This window comes from Podarcis liolepis (genome assembly GCF_965112155.1).
Source record: "Podarcis liolepis genome assembly, chromosome: 11".
NCBI lineage: Eukaryota > Metazoa > Chordata > Lepidosauria > Squamata > Lacertidae > Podarcis > Podarcis liolepis.
This window is the reverse complement of record NC_139565.1, coordinates 33,217,287-33,234,759: the sequence shown is the minus strand read 5'-3', so window position 1 is coordinate 33,234,759 and position 17,473 is coordinate 33,217,287.

Genomic DNA, 17,473 nt, shown 5'->3' with positions numbered 1-17,473 from the left:
GTCTGCAAATTTAATTGAGAAACACGCAGCAGAAGCCATTTGACTTCCGAGGCGTGTTCAAAAATGGAAGCATTTACTTCTGGGTTTTAGGCATTCGAAAACCAAAACGTTCAACTTTTGAGACACCACGGTCTCCACTGTGCCTCATTCCAAAAAGGAGTCATGAACTCTGGGTAAGTGCTTGGAACCCCTGGAACTTCCCACTGCTCAGAGACTGGGGTGGCATGCAACACTATGATAAACTCCAACATCAGAATTGTATCAAGCTGCTTGGAGGAAGATTAAGTTGCTAGCTTTTCAAGGACAGACTAATTCATACATACGTGTGCATCACTTTATCTCATCACTCAACAACAGCAACACAATATCATGATCATTTCTTGATGTGGGTGGGGACTGAGTTAGCTAACATGGATTGCTGGCACCTCTAGAAGGTAATATGTTGGTCTCCATCTCATCATTTTACTGAGAAATAATGGTATTTATGAATACAAGTAACGGTTTATGCCTTACTGAGGCAGGGTGATGTGGTCGAACCTATCAGTATACAGGTAGATCATTTGGGAGTGAATAATATGAATCCCCTCCTGCTTCTTTTAGGCTTGCTAAGTTACCAATGTACATGTTATTTGATAAACATGGTAGCTGGTTTCTCTCTGTTCTTTGCTTATGCTGCTGTGAGTTGCCTGACTCAATGGCAATTGGCGATAGCAGCCCCTGCCCCAAATCCTCTCCACCTCCCCAGCAAATCCAGGAAGAAAACTTCATGAAATGTGTCTAATATGCACCTATATTGAAATCAATTAAAGTTTATCTAGTAGTAATTTGTGACATGAATATGTGAGAGTATGTGTACAGTGGTACCTCGGGTTAAATACTTAACTCGTTCCGGAGGTCCGTACTTAGAATCATAGAATCAGAGTTGGAAGAGACCACAAGGGCCATCAAGTCCAACCCCCTGCCAAGCAGGAAACAGAACTTAACCTGAAACAGTTCTTAACCTGAAGCACCATTTTAGCTAATGGGGCCTCCTGCTCCTGCTGCGCCACCGGAACACGATTTCTGTTCTCATCCTGAAGCAAAGTTCTTAACCTGAAGCACTATTTCTGGATTAGCGGAGTCTGTAACCTGAAGCGTATGTAACCCGAGGTACCACTGTACTTCAAATGAGCTATCTTAGTGAGAGTGTTATGTTTTACAATATACAGCCTCTGAATCTGCAATTTGAAGAATGGGAGCGGAGCAGGGGGAGAGGGGCTTCCAAATCTTTTCATAGAATCATAGAACTGTAGAGTTGGAAGGGACCACAATTATCATCTCATCCAACCCCCTGCAATGCAGTAATCTTTTGCCCAATGGGAGGCTCAAACCCATGACCCTGAGATGAAGAGTCTGGTTTCTTATGAAAAAAATCACTCCCACCAGCTGTTTTCGCCACCACAAGGAAAAAGACAGTGAAAGATATGTGGCCATACACAAATCTCAAAAATAAAAATAAAGCACCTGGATATTTTTAGCTATCAGTTCACACCAATAACTTCTGCAGCAGTTTTAACCTTGCCAGTACTGTACAGGAGATTCTACATGAATGCTATGTTGTCATTATTTATATTTGATATATGAAAAAATATTGTAAAGGGTTTCATTTATAGGCAAACAGAAAAAGCACCCACATTATTGCTCCTCTCCCTTAAAAAAAGGAGATCTTATTTCCCTTCACTTATATTGCACCTTTCATTTTTAACAGCTCATTCACACTCAACTCAGAACCCAGGGGAGGGCCCACTAAATTTCAATAAAGTATTTAATGGAGCTACACCATCTGTGTTTCAGAGATTTTACTACTAACTGAGGTAAAGGACCTTGTGATTTCAAAATAAGGGGGCCATTAGTGAAGTCAAAGGACCTTCAACAATGCATTTTTCATCCTGAAATATTAAGTTCAAAATTCCTGCATGAATACTTTGTAACTTTTATTGCTTGCTTACTCCTGTTTCATTGTTGATAAAAGCTATCCAGATCTTTTTTGACATTTACAATGATTAATGCATTTAAAAGATAGAAAAGCAAAATGTAACCCTTTTAACTTGTAACTGCATTGGACTTTTACTATTATACAGCTTGGAACATTAACAATTTGCAGTCAGTTGTTCCTCCAAATATGTTTGTTTCCCCGGAATTGTATCTGTCTGGTTCCATTAGCTCTGCTATCCTATCAAACTTTCTTCATTTCATCTTTCAGTTAAAGGCTCTTGGTATTCTCAAATGTATTGCTTACTCATGGGTTCAATGCATCATGGGCTTGTAGTCTTAAAGACTACATAAACACATTGTCCAACACTTACACACACATTTTGTGGGATCTGAGGAGATTACATGATGTGGTTTGGACTGGATTAAAATATCCTGCTAATGCAGCTAGTTTGATGCAAAAATATAAATATCCAGTGCTTTCCCCCCCCAAAAAAATGTTTAGGAGTACTCTCATTTTCCTACTCATATTGAAATACTACCCCCCCCAATGAGGCCAAACTTAGATTCACAAAATGTTTAGGGGTATGTGTACCCCTGTGTCCCCCCAGAAAAAAGCACTGTAAACATCTCATAACAATGAGAATGAAAAAAAACTAATTATATTCTAAAATCTAATATGAGAAAGAACATTCAGCATTATTTTAGATAAATAAATAGGTAACTTTGATCCAGTAATAGACCCTTGTACTATTTGACTTCAGATATTTAAGCAAAGGTAATATGATCCTCTTTCAGAAATGCTGTTGAATCCCAGAATGCAGATCATACATTGAACAAGTATTAGATAACCTCCAAGATGCCCTTCAACCCTATAATTTTGTGATTTTATTACTTTTTAACAGATTTAATTATATTTAAACAATATTAGCCTTCATCCAGTGTAGGTTGCTGGTGGAAATAAGAATATACATATATTTTCTGTGGGCTCAGTTGAGGTGTGTTTGACAATACCCAAACATCCAGAGCCAGGAAAATGCTTTTTCATAAGAAATAGAGTTTTTCTGTGCAATGCAATGTGCAACATTTTACCCTGAATATTGATTAAGATGATAAGCAGCTGTGTTTTCCTCCTCCAATTAAAAACAAAAAAATGTAAAAATGCTACAAAATAATGTAAAATGTATTGAAAGCCATCTAGAAAAAGGAACATTAACATTTTCTGGGTATTTTTCTAACCCCATTTAAGAAAGCTGCAAGTAAACTGTCCTTGGATATAGAAATGTCCTCCAAACAAAATTATATGGTTTATACTAACCTATTGACAGCCCTTTTAAAATTTCTCTAACTATGTGGCTATTAAAAAACAATGGAGTGTTTTACTACCCCAACCCATCAACACTGGCTAAACTATAAACACACCCCAATACCAAAATTCAGTGCATTTCAGGGTCGTGCTGCAGGTGGATTTTCATTTCCAGAAGGAAAACAATAAGCGGTAACTGGCTAAAATTTGAGGACATTCTACAGCTGACTATTTGTGTCAATGCCCTAGAAAGACTATCCTGTAGGTCGGTGTATGTGCAATTTGCACAATGAAAGTAGTGCACCTGGGCCCAGTAACATACCTCTTCATAGTCTTTATTCTGGTTTATTTCACCAAGAACATTGGCTGTGGCTCTGCACACCACCAGCATGCTGACCCAATAGATAATCCCTGGGGGAATGGGACCCTCAACAGGGAAAAACAAATCCCCACCCCTGCTTTTTAAAAAAGTTATTTTCTAGCAACTGAGGGCATAACATCTAGTCCCAAACAAGTATTTATTTCATTAGTAACAATTATTTTGGCAGCAGATTCATTCTGTTACCACAGAATATTATTAGCTTTGCACTGCCAAAGTTATAAGTGTTAAATGTTATAAGTTTTCAATATATTGTTTTTGCCTTTAAATTCCTGTAATGGGAAGTTTCCCTTAGGCAAAAAGGTTCCACTTTGGCAAAAGCATCAGAGAAGGGTGGTATTCTTGCATTAAATAAGCTTCTTGATGACTCATAACTGGTAACAGGAGCTGCAGAGCTCTCACTGCAGGAAGCTGAAACTTGAGAAGTCTGTTTGTGGTTGTGGCTAGCAGCAGCAGCTGCACAGAAGTTCTGCAATGATGGAAAAGCTTAGGATCTCCCTCTGGGACCAGAGATAAAAGTTTATGGAACTTCATAAAGGCCTGCAGCTCATTGTTTATGTGCAATGTGTTACTTTGTTACATTTATCTGATTGTAATTACTATTTAAGGCAGCAAAGCTTTGAAGTTCATGTTTGTGGTGGAGAGAATTCATTTCTACACAACGTCTACATCAGGGATTCCGCTAAACAACTCTAACAATGAGAACATAAGAAGAGCCACCTGGATCAGGCCAATGCTCCTACTAATCCATCATTGTGTTCTCACAGTGGCCAACCAGTTGCCTATGGGAAGCTTGCAAGCTGAACATAAGAAGAACAGCACTCCGACCTCCTGCAGTCTTCAGCAGCTGGCATTCAGAAACATCACTGTCTCTGAGAGTAGAGTTGGAACATAGCCACTGTGTGCCTTCTCTGCAGTCTCTTTCCTTCTCCTGATTCAGGTTTTACAATAATCTGTTGTCATGTCTAATTGCGCTCTCTCTCTCTTCAGTGCTATTCTATTTTGTGAGAAGTGTTCTTAAATGGAGAGCAGTGAAGGGCTGCAAAGTATTGTGGGACTGGTGTGTTCCTGTCAGAGGAAGAGGAAGCCCACTGCATATTTTAAGTTCTGCTGAATTAACATATGCATTGTCCTCGTGAATTACCCAGGTTGCTGCTGAGCTATATACTGTACAAAACTACAGACTGATACAAATCATGGCCTTGGATAACTCACAGCCTGAAAGACAAGACACAATGGGTAGGAAAGACAAGGTGACAAGTAGAAAAGAAAAGCAATTAACAAAAATAATAGTATGTCTTAGAATAGACTAGCTGTGTCTGCATTTCTTAAATGGGTGGTGCACCTCCCAGTTTGCTACCTTTCTTTGGAAGATTGACAATATTTTCCCCTACCTTGCAAATGAGAATTGCTTTTTAGTCACCTAGTAGTAGAAATGGGATGGTACCTGAAGAAGGCATTCAGTGAAGTTCAAAACCACATTCCCCCCCCCCATAAGGTTGCACAGTGAGTAGTTGCCTCATCATCCTGGAAAAAGGTGACAAGTGTGATGCCACAGAGTTCTGCCTTGAGCCCACTGTTCTTCAACACCTTTATAAACGACTTGGATGAAGGAACTGAAGGGAAGCTCATCAAATTTGCAGACACCAAACTGGGAGGGGTAGCTGATGCTGCAGAAGTCAGTATCAGGATTCAATATGCCCTTAATAGATAGAAGAACTGGGCTACAACTGACCAAATGAATTTCAGTAGGGACAAATGTCAAGTTCTGCACAGACAGGAATAGCCAGCTACCCAAATATAAGATGGGGGTACCTGGCATGCCAGTAGTACATGTGAAAAGGATCTAGGGGTCTGACCGCAAGCTTAACATGAGTCAACAGTGTGATGCAGCAGCCAAAAATGCTAATGCTATTCTAGACTGCATCAACAGTATAAAGTCGCAATCAAGAGAAGTAACAGAACCACTCTATTCTGTCGATCAAACCACACCTGGAGTACCGTGTCCATAATTATAATTCATTCTTTGCCTAAAACTGCAATCACCTTTGCCATTTAATTATAATGGAAATCTGGAAAATGTGCAAATTAAAAATTTATCCAAATTCAATAACCTTTGTCTGTGGTGCAATTTTCAGTGATATTGTAAAATCTAGTTCTCCCCCCAACCCCATTGTATTTGTATGTTCTTCAGTAATAAATAATATTTAATTGCTCACATTGTCAGAGTACTTTCGAACCCTGTGAGCAGACATAAGCAAACCAAAAAGACTTTCAAACCAAAGCCTCACTTTATTTCAAACATATTTCCCCTATAAATTATAGAAGTGCCCCAATTTTGTATCTTTGGTTTCAACTCTCTTTAAAATCTCTTCTCTTATATCACAATGTCTGCTTCCATATTCCCCCCACCCCCAGCCAGGAACTGAAGTAAATATGGGATCGTAAATCAAGTCATAATGAATCAAATAACTATCAAGTGCTGGGTTAATTGCTCCTGCCCAGGATGCTGTTGTTTTCCCCATGGAGGACTGTGCTCACTTCACCTGCAAATGTTCAGCCAAAGTTTAGCTGATCATTGCTAAGCTTGTGTTAGAAACATAGTCCATTTTGATTCAGTTGTTCTTCTCTGGATGCTGAAACCAAAGATGGGGAGACAAGCAAATGCTTGCTTTTTTATTTTTTATTTAGGCATTCAAGGGAACAATTGAAATACAATCAAATAATGAAGTCCTTTTTTGTGTGCCCAGTCTGTTTCTGGGCATAATTCAAAGTGTTGGTGTTGACTTTTAAAACCCTAAATGGCTTTGCCCCTGTATACCTGAAGGAGCATCTCCACCCTATCGCCTTCTGGCGGTTCCGTCATTGTGAAAAGTGAAGATACAGGGAACCAGGCAGAGGGCTTTCTCAGTAGTTGTATCTGCCCTGTGGAATGCCCTCCTGTCAGATGTCAAAGAGATAAATAATTATACAACTTTCTGTAGACATCTGAAGGCAGCCCTGTATTGGGACACTTTTAATTCATGGTGTTCTGTTGTGTTGTTATGTCAGTTGTGGGAAGTGTCCCCTTGGTCTGCTCAGCTCCTCTCGGAAGAGGGGGAGAGAGAGGAGAGGAGGGGGAGAGAGAAGTTTTGCCCCCCTTGTCTCCAGCTGTTTCAAGAGGAGAAGGAGACAGGGCTAAATTACAGCTGAATGAAGAAATGCCTAGTTACCAGATAGTGGAGGAGGAGGGGGGGGCGAGTGAGCTAGCAGCCAGCAGAGACCTCCCTGGAGAGTTAGGGAGATGCTCCTTCTCCAAGGGCTCCTTGATCACTCAAGAGAATGCAGAGGAGTGTGACTCTTGGGACTTTCCATAGGTACTCAGGGTGTTCTTGAGGACAGAAGAGGAGGGACTCAGAGTAGGCAATGTCTCCTTTGCGTGGAGACATGGATTCTTTGTCTTGCAACCAGATGACTGAATAAAAACCATACATACGAACTTGCTTGTTCTTCTTCTCCACACCCGACACCTGTTCATCTGATAGGCATGAAAGATTCCATAGATCTCTCACTTAAGTAACTGTTGGTGCTAAAGTTGTTTTAATAAAATGATACTCTACCTAAAGCATTTTCCTGGAGCCCTGAATAATTCTAAAACCCTTTCCTGCCCTTTTAATAGGATGAGTATGTCTAGATCACAAAGATCATTGCAGGGATGTTAGTGCCTTTTAAGTTCTATTCTATGCAAGCATTTGGAGAGGCATGTGTGCATTTTCTGCTCCATCATAGGGAGGAAAATGGAGGTTCACATCTGAAAGCAAAGCTATCTATAATCAGGAGCAGCAGCCAAGACCAGGTGCTAACTCCAGTGTCAAATTATGCTGATTCAGAAAGACCCTCTGTGCTGTATCCATTCTGTATATCCAAATATAAACCAAATAATTTTTATTGAAACATATGTTTCCACAACAAATAAAAATGGCAGAATAAGTTTATTCAAGTGGTACAGAAAGCAGAATCAAAACACTGGAAGTAACCTATTTGTATATCAGTATCTCTATAAGTTGTTTTCGTACATATTTCCAGTTTATTCTACAGCAAAACATATGCACAGTTTTGCTCCTGCTATGGTCAGAGACATAATGCCGGGGGAGGGCATCCATGGTAAACATACCATAAATATACTAGGATTGCTGCCTAAATACTTGTTTACTGTACCCCTTTTCCATTTGCTATGGATTTATTTATTTTTTTAAAACAGATTTGCTTCTGGTGTTGTTTTTAAATGCATTTGTGCTGAAAACTGCAATTTGAATTACGACATTCCATGAATTATGTTTTCTTTTATCTTCTTGCATGATGTATTAGGGAATTGTAAAACCATCCACGATTTATTGGTTGTAAAATGACACAGTAAACATTTCACTCTGGCAGGATTCACAAAGACAAAGGAGAATGCAGAAGCAGGGGAGCTCTTTCTTAGCAGTCCAGAAGACGAACCTTTTGATGACTTGTCAGAAATATATTTATATATTGAGCCAGTATACTGCACAACCCAAAATAAGCAAAACAAGAATACATAAAATCACTGGCCATCTTGGCATTAATATCCAGACAGCGAATTCCACAGTGCTTTAATGCTGGTAATCAGGGCTTGCTGAAATCAATATGGAGTTGTTAGTATTCTAGCTGAACTCTGAGTGCTTCAGTACTCAATTTGCAGCTCATTTTCAATATTATCATTTCTCCTTGGCTACTACGCAGTGTTGCTGCTTGAGCACTTTATTTTCAATGGCCTCCCCTTTTCATTCATTGCAGAGTCACCTCTGTGGCTATTGTTTTTCTTAACACCCCCACTCCCAATTTCAAAACAATCCCTCATCTTATATTAGTCTGTTTAGTTTCCACTGCTAGCACCTTTATGAATCAGAATACAGACGTTTGACTCCCTCCATAGAGTAGCTAAACCAAATGTGCTTGGATTTAAGAGGATGGTGTACCTGCAAAGTCTATAAAATGTTTGCATTAGCACACATTAGCTTGCATTAGTCTATGATGTCATCACATCATCATGTTCTGTGATGTGTTGCCATGACTGACGGCGCCTCATCATCTGAGCAGGCACAGAAGGTTTTTAAGACTGGGCTGTAAATGCAAATGGCTTGTATCTTTTGTTCTGAATATTTTAGCTGTACTGTGGATCAGAGTCAAGGTCATCCTTTTAGTAATTGATTTTAGAGAATTACTTGGATATTCATGGTGGCATTTTGAGCATCATTTATAATCCACAGCCCTTCAATGTTTTATAATGCAAGCCAATATTTAGCATATCACCCCAATCTTGGTCAAAATAACTAAAACTGGAAAGAGAATTGAGGCTGCAATCCTAACCCCACTTACCTGATAGTAAGTCCCAATGAATTCAATAGGACTTACATCTGGGTAGACACAGTTAAGATAGCTTTATTGAGTTCTGATCAATACTTGCTGAGGCTTTTGAAATGCTCATGTCATAGTTTTATTTTATACTAGTTTTTTTTCCTTTCCTTTGCAGTTGCTTTTGATGATTTCTTCAGGCTTTATTGATTATGTATAGAGCGTCTGGAGAAAGAGAATAGTTTATGTTTGAAAAGGGATCTTACAATGAATTCTAAGCTTGCTGCCAAAAAGGGTAAAATAAATGTAAACACACCTTGAAAATATATATAGACTGGAAATGGCAAAGGGCAAAACAAAACCATGCAGTTATTGATTGTTTCAATACATCCCCACCCCACAAGCCTGTATATATCCCTGTAACTCAGGATAATACTTGATGCATCTAATGAAGATGACCATAGTGTATAAAAGCCTTCATCATGACAAAATTGTTAGTTTTAAGGTGGCACTAGTCTCTTTGTTGTTTCTATAGCTGTCCAGACTCCCCGCTCACTAAAATTCATTGGTAAGCAATAACTGAAGAGAGTTGTAAGACATAAAATAGAAGTTATCACATACTTCTTGTAGGAAGGATGGGGTTATTCTTTCTTGAACTGCCTCGTCTTGAAAACTCTGAAATATCACCAACCCTAAAAGAATCACAGTTTCTTGAGAGAATCTCTTATTATACCACCTTAACAGTCATGGCCCCCTTCATGGATCACTGCCTTGTCGTGACAAAGGGGATTGAATAATTCAGAGAAGCTATGAGCTATGCTGTGCAGGGCCACCCAAGACGGACAGGTCATAGCCGAGAGTTTAGACGAAATGTGATCCACCTGGAGAAGGAACTGGCAAACCACAGCAGTATTTTGCCAAGAAAACTCCATGGTCATAAAAAAAGAGGAGCTTTGAGAAGAAAGTGAGAGTTTCCAAGGCATGCTCTGGTTCATGGGGTCACGGAGAGTCAAACACGACTAAGGCAACTAAACAACAAACAACAGTCATGGCTCCCCTCAAAGAGTCCTGGGAACTATGGTTAGCGAAGGGTGCTGAGAGTTGTTAGGAGACCCCCTCACAGAGCTATTATTCCCAGTACCCTTGAGAAACAACAGTTCCTTTGGGGGGGGTATGACTGTTGAAGGGATTTAAGAGTGCTGAAAAAGCATGGTGTGGATGTGCCAAAATTGGTTTAGATTTGTAATGTAGGCATGTATTTAGGAATGTCAGCTCCTATATGGAAGGTACACCCACATATAAACACATTTTACTTAATGGTTAATCCAACTGATTTCTAATAGAAATGCATGCTTAGAAGGGGCAGTCTGACTCAAGGACATAATCCACCATTAATTTCAATGGATTGGGTTCAGTGAGGATTTTGCCTTAGCAGAAAGCACCTTTTCTGCTCATACAGGTTGGGAAACCTGACTTCTGCTGATCGCTGCTAAGCATTGCAGCTGTCTGCACCATATTCTATTCTTCTGGAGGGAACTTCAACCTTCAGGAACAGCCTGGGGGGGGGGCGGGCAAAAGGTGTAAGTGTAAGTGAAAAATGGTTGCTTTGATGTGTGAATGGAAGTGCTTTCTGCTAAGGCATCATCATTGCCACCACGGTATACAACCTGTATGCTTTATTTCAATGTGGTTTGCATGAGAAGACTTCCTGGTAGATTTGCCCTAACTTGCCTTTGCCCCAAATGAATTATTTTCAGTTGCATTTAATTTTGGCTGACTTCTCATTTTTTGTTTGTTTGTTTTTTTAAATATGGATCAAGTCAGAGAAAATATGTAATGGGGTCTAGAGGTGCACTATAATGGTTTTAATGGACCCCATTTTGTATGCCCTGTTAAATCTTGGGTGACATTCATTGGTAACCAGGGCCAATCATTCAAAATAAATACCAATAAACTTTGCCCAAGACATGTATTTAGCTTATGCCTCTAGTTCACAGTCAAAGCTTTTAGAGATTGTTTTAAGTTTGAAAACATTTCCTAGACGGTTTACTCTTCAGTGCAAAATGGCAGAAGTGAGAGCATCTCTTCATTCCCAAATCTATTTGAGAATTAATTTCTACAAAGACTGTGGCAGAGTTCAGCCACTCCCGTTCATGTGATAATTGAAGCTATCAGGTAAACTTGTGAAACTGAACAATAAGTCGCTGTTTCTGTCTTAGGTGGGTTATTATCCTGGAAAAGAGAAAGGGTGTTACACAACACATTGACACGTCTTTTCACAAGTATTTTACAGGTCATTTTTTGGCTGCTACTGCCTGCACCTACTGAAAAAAGCTATTGGAAGGTAAGTGGAGAATTGACACCTGGGTTCCTACATCGCAGCCCAAAGCTTTTCTCCCTCATAAAGTTGTTGAGTCACTGTCAAACTAAACCCTGTGGTGCAACAAAAAACTCCCACTCCCAGGGTTGCCTATATTCTGAAGATGCAGAACAAAATTATTCAGTGACCTTGCTGCCTATCATATAGTAGCTTTATCATATATGGGTAAGCATATGCTTTATGGAATTCTTGGGGTGTATCGCTGCTTGTTTTTGTATCTGTTTTGAAGAAGTTCCAGTTAGTAAAGCTTTGAATCATATTTATGTGTTTGGACAATTCCCAAAAGGAGTCAGCTTTTATGCATCCAGTTGCTTCATGCTACACAATATTAATATCTGCCCTATGTGTACTTGTTGAGCTCTTCCAGACTGGGTTGGGGTTATGGTAACCCTAATTTAATCCCTGAAAATGCACTTCAAGGTAGCTCTTTAGCAGCATTTCAGCCAGGTAGCACTTCAAAACATGCCTGATATCAGTTTATTCCCCTTCTCTATCAATTTTCTCCTAAAGAGGGGTAGCACACCATCTGATGAAACATTGCACAATAAATGTTATTTATTGCAGTTTGTAGTGGGGCTATTGCTTCCTGTTGGGAAGTACTATCCAAAGAAAAAGGATAGCGATTTTCCCACTCACATTCAGGCGGGATTGTTAATTTCTTTACCTGGTGCTAAAAGCAGGAGGTCATTCAATAAAGGCAGCATAACTGAAGACACTGCTGAAGTGATCAGGAACTGCAAGGAGAAGATTATAAGGGGAATCATGGAGATCCTAGCTACTAAAGGTACACAGCAAAAGGGCAACAATCTGGAAATCAGTGAGGCTTATTCAAGACAAAAAGAATGGACAAGAAAATAGCATTCAACTGTGCCTGCCCTGCAGGAGCTATTAGGATCAGAAAGGACAGAAAACATAAATGAGTTTGATTAAAGAGTCTGCACTGGTCAAAAATGGAAGTGAGAGACATAAATGAGACATTGTCTAGGATGCCTGTTCTGACCAGAGAAAGCACTTTAGAAAGAACTGAGCATCCTAGTCTGAGCCAATTAGTAACACGATTGATTTTTGCAAGTCTGACAGAAAGAAAGGGGATTACTGGAAATGGCTGATGCTTTTTCTAAAATGAGAACACATATTTGGGGGGGGGGGGAGAGACAAACCAAAATCCAACCTGGAGAAAAGATAGTGTCACCAGAGGCTGGTAGATGAATGTGTTTAAAAAGCTACCGGTACTTTCAATTGATCTGAATAAATGTTGCAGAAGTCCCCTACAGGAGGGGAGAGGGCTCTTGCGCTCAAATCCTGCTTGCTGGTTTCCCATAGCCACCTGGTTGGATATTATGAGAACAGAATGCTGGATTTTATGTGTCGTTGGCCTGATCCAGCAGGCTGTTCTCATATTCTTTTGAGAAGCTTTCTCAACATTTACTTGTTTGAATTCTGCCTGCAGGGTAGACTCTGCAGAACACTGGCAGCTACCAGTGCTCATTACAGGCTTAGGGAAAGCCTCAGGCAGAGCCAGCCCACCCATGAGGTATGGTAAAGCAGCTGCCTCAGGCGGCAGAAGCTCAAGATGCGGCACCCTACTTGCCCAACTGCTTCTACCACTCCCAGAATGCCAGTGTTGCTGTTCTTCCCTTCCCCTAGGGCAGAGAAGATGAGTAGCAAGGCCTTCCAGAATGCCTTCTGCCACACCATGTTATGTGAGAGGGGTGCGTTCTGGCATGTGTCATTGCCGCTCGCCTTCCTCGTCCTTACAGTGGAGAAGTTGAGTGGCAAGGCCTTGCAGAAGGCCCCCCCCCCAGGTTTTGGTGAGAGGAGGGCATTCCTTTTTTCTCCAATTTTTTTAAATTGATTTTCCAAAAAATTTAAACAGACAAACAAACATAGATCTTAGCTGTACTTAATCCGATTTTAGTAACATTGTTAAGTGACTTCCTCAAATCCCCCTGGCTGAATTTCAGTGTATATCATTGTAACAGTTTTCCAAAACAGATTTCTCATAAAATTAACTTAATCACTTAACATCTTTCTTTCTTTTCATTTTAACTTTAAACATATTATTCTATAACATCACATATTTAAATCCTAAGCCTATCTGTTATTTGCAAGTTTTTCCAATTAAATTATCTTAGCATATTTAACTAAATAGTCTTTGAATTTCATCTGTTCCTCCTGGTACTCCTCCTCCTTCTGTTCGCGGATTCTTCCAGTAAGGTCAGCTAGCTCCGAAAAGTCCGTCATCTTCATCTGCCATTCCTCCACTGTTGGGACTTCTTGTGATTTCCAATTCTTAGCTAACAAAATTCTAGCTGCAGTTGTGGCATACAAAAACAATCTAACGTCTTTTGGGGCAATTCCAAACCTATTATGAGAGGAGGGCATTCCAGTGGCAATGGAAGTGCTGGGGTGGCAGGAGGTGGCATATTCTTGTTTTGCCTCAGGTGACCAAACAGGCCAGGCCTTCCCTGGCCTCAGGCAATGCGCTTTCTGTGTTCCCACTTGCTTGTGACTATCTGTTTGCTTGCCTCCCCCTCTAACCTGGAAAGACCACTGCAAGAAACAAAGAGAGAGGGAGAGAAACACCATTGTGCACCTATAGCAGCAAAACTGGATGATTTCCTCTGCCCCACCTGCAATAAAACATGTCTCTCCCATATCGGTCTCCACAGTCATAGCAGGCACTGAAACTCTCCAGTGGTTTGACTTTACCCCTGAAGGCACACTCTTCCATTGTCTCCTGAGACAGACGGATGCCAACAAAATTATTGGATACTGTTCTTGTTGGCTTTTCATATGGATTTAATTCTTACTGTTTTAACATTGCATTTTGTTATTTTTTTGTACAGCCCCACAACATTCAAATGATGGGCTGAGAGCCAGTGTGGTGTAGTGTTTAAGAGCGGTAGACTCATAATCTGGTGAACTGGGTTCGCGTCTCCGCTCCTCCACATGCAGCTGCTGGGTGACCTTGGGCTCGTCACACTTCTCTGAAGTCTCTCAGCCCCACTCACTTCACAGAGTGTTTGTTGTGGGGGAGGAAGGGAAAGGAGAATGTTAGCCACTTTGAGACTCCTTTGAGTATTGATAAAGCAGGATATCAAATCCAAACTCTTCTTCTTCTTCCTCTTTATAAATGATTTAAACAAAATAATCCCACAGCACAATTCTAACTATGTCAACTTAGACATAGGTCTTACTGAATTCAGATGGGCTTATTCTCAGGTAAGTGGGGTTTGGATTGCAGTCTTAACCATTTAAAAAAGGAAGAAGCTGAGGCCTGGATTCTCCAACAATAGTCAGCTGTTTTATCAACAAAACAAACAAAAATCAGGGGTTCTTTTTCCCAGGCTTCCTTGGAAAGCAGATGGAGTTTCCTGCAATAATTAACTCTTCACTCCCTCAGTACTGTTGCATTCACTTTAACACAGCATTAAATAAAAATGATAAAAACAATAGGAAACAGACATAACAGTGGAATACAAAAGGGACGGGTGGGGGTGGGGGTTGAGACTCCCCATAATTTCAAAGTGCTTGTGTTTGATATATGGGTGTTCTAATTTGAAATATCTTGTAGGAGCACATTACAAGACTCTGACTATTCACTGGCATTCCACACATTGGCTGGCAAAACCAATTCCGATATGCACTATGTGTTAAGTTTATAAAACTGCAAGATAGAAGACTTTCCAGGAATGATAAAGCCACAAGGGATCTCAGAACTGACTATGATCCTTGCACTGCAGCAGCAGCATTGATTTTCTGAGGGGAATTCTTGCAACAAGAAGAAAGCAATAGGTATGTTAGAAAAATGGCTTAGAGCACAGGTTTCTTTGATTTTTATGGCCCTCTTCCAACAGCAATGAATAATACACCTCAAAAATATTGTACTGAATTCTGCAACAGAGGGCACTGCTACCACTGAAACTGTTTCAATGTCAACTGTGAACATAAAAGGCTTTACATAAATATTGAGTCTCCGGGGAAGGGGCCTTCTGAAGCATTCAATAAGATGTTCATTATTGCAGCTTTAATACAAGAATGTGGAAAATGTTATTCAGAGGCAAACAGCAGCAGAACATGAAGGAATCCCAGCAAGGACCTCCAGAGGTGCTTTACTGAGCCTGATATAGGTGGCCAAGTCATCAATGAAGGGGCAATGTCAAAATGGGTCATTTATTTGGGGAGGACCAAAAGCAAGGCCTGGGATACTGTTAAGTGCAATCTCTAGTGATATAAGGAAACAGTGGTACCTCAGGTTAAGTACTTAATTCATTCTGGAGGTCTGTTCTTAATCTGAAACTGTTCTTAAGCTGAAGCACCACTTTAGCTAATGGGGCCTCCTGCTGCCGCCACGCCGCCGGAGCACAATTTCTGTTCTCATCCTGAAGCAAAGTTCTTAACCTGAGGTACTATTTCTGGGTTATCGGAGTCTGTAACCTGAAGCGTATGTAACCTGAAGTGTATGTAACTCGAGGTACCACTGTATATGAAAGTGTGCAGAATATATTTTATGTACAGGTGCAGATTTTTATTTTTTTTATTTTTTTGAATTAAATTTCTATACTGCCCTTCATCTGAGGATAAGTGAGTTGTGGGCAACTTACAGCTGTCAGGAGCAATGCAGAACAGAATTCCAAACAAAAACATGCTCTCTTAAGCTCACATCCCCAACGTATTCACACTTCTGTCTCAGCAATGTCTACGCTGGCTTGACAATGTCCACAAGAATGGAAGAGGGCAGAATCCCCGAGGATGTGCTCTGTGAGGAGCCAGCTTCTGGCAGAAGACCAGTTGGCAGACAAACTCTGTGAAGAAGAAGAAGAAGAAGAAGAAGAAGAAGAAGAAGAAGAAGAAGAAGAAGAAGAAGAGAGAAGAAGAAGAGGAGTTTGGATTTGATATCCCGCTTTATCACTACTCAAAGGAGTCTCACATTCTCCTTTTCCTTCCTCCCCCACAACAAACACTCTGTGAGGTGAGTGGGGCTGAGAGACTTCAAAGAAGTGTGACTGGCCCAAGGTCACCCAGCAGCTGCATGTGGAGGAGCGGAGACGCGAACCCGGTTCCCCAGATTACGAGACTACCGCTCTTAACCACTACACCACACTGGCTCTCTCTGTGCTACAAAGATGTCTGTAAACCTAACGTGAAGGCTGGCAACGCCAACCTTGCCATGGAGGAATCCCTTGCAAATGACCACAGTGCCTGGAGACAGGCAGTCGAGTCGTGTATCTGGAGGAGAAATGATTGCTGGGAGGAGCACAGAAAAAAGAAATGCTATGGTGCATTTGCAGCAGCACAACTGGACACCTTCATCTGCTCCAGCTTCAACAAAACATGTCTCTCCTGCATTGGTCTGTACAGCAGGGGCTGCAATCTTGCCCCCCCCCAAGGTGTACTCCTCCATTGTCTCCCGAGACAGATGGACACCAGCAGCATTGTTTAAAACTCATTTCATTTTCCAAGGAAACTACAAGAACTGGTTTCTGGAAGGGCTAGAAAGGATCTTGGAGTATTCTTTGCATTCTCAAGAAACTATAATTCCCTGGGTTATTTTGGGGAAGGCACAACTGTTGTACTTATATAAAACTGATATATGTTTGAGGTGTAAAAATGTTCTCAGTGTAGCTGCCAGTCATTATGCTGTTGCTAATCTTTGATTCAAGCAAAACCAAATTTACTCTGAAATGGGTACGTGAACTAAATCTGTCACTCTCCACTTTCAGGTGACTAAGATTTTCTGTCTCAACATGGAAAGTGGCGTGTTCGAATTGGAAGGGGCATAGTTGTTTGCGACAAGAGCAACTTGCCAAAATCTCATCTTTTAACAAACGTGTAATCGTTGCCGTACAGGCATGCTGAAAATCAGCCCTGTGGAAATTCATTGGAACAGAATATATAATGGGCATACGGCCATAAAAGAAGGATGATTTGCCCTTTTTACAACCCTGGACATTTGGCTGTTCCACTGCTTCTATTCTGATCTTAGTGCTGCTCGGCTGCTTGGGATCCAGAACACTCTAAACAGCGGAATGAGTCAGTGCCATACTTAATAGATCTTTTATTAACAGGACCATTGACG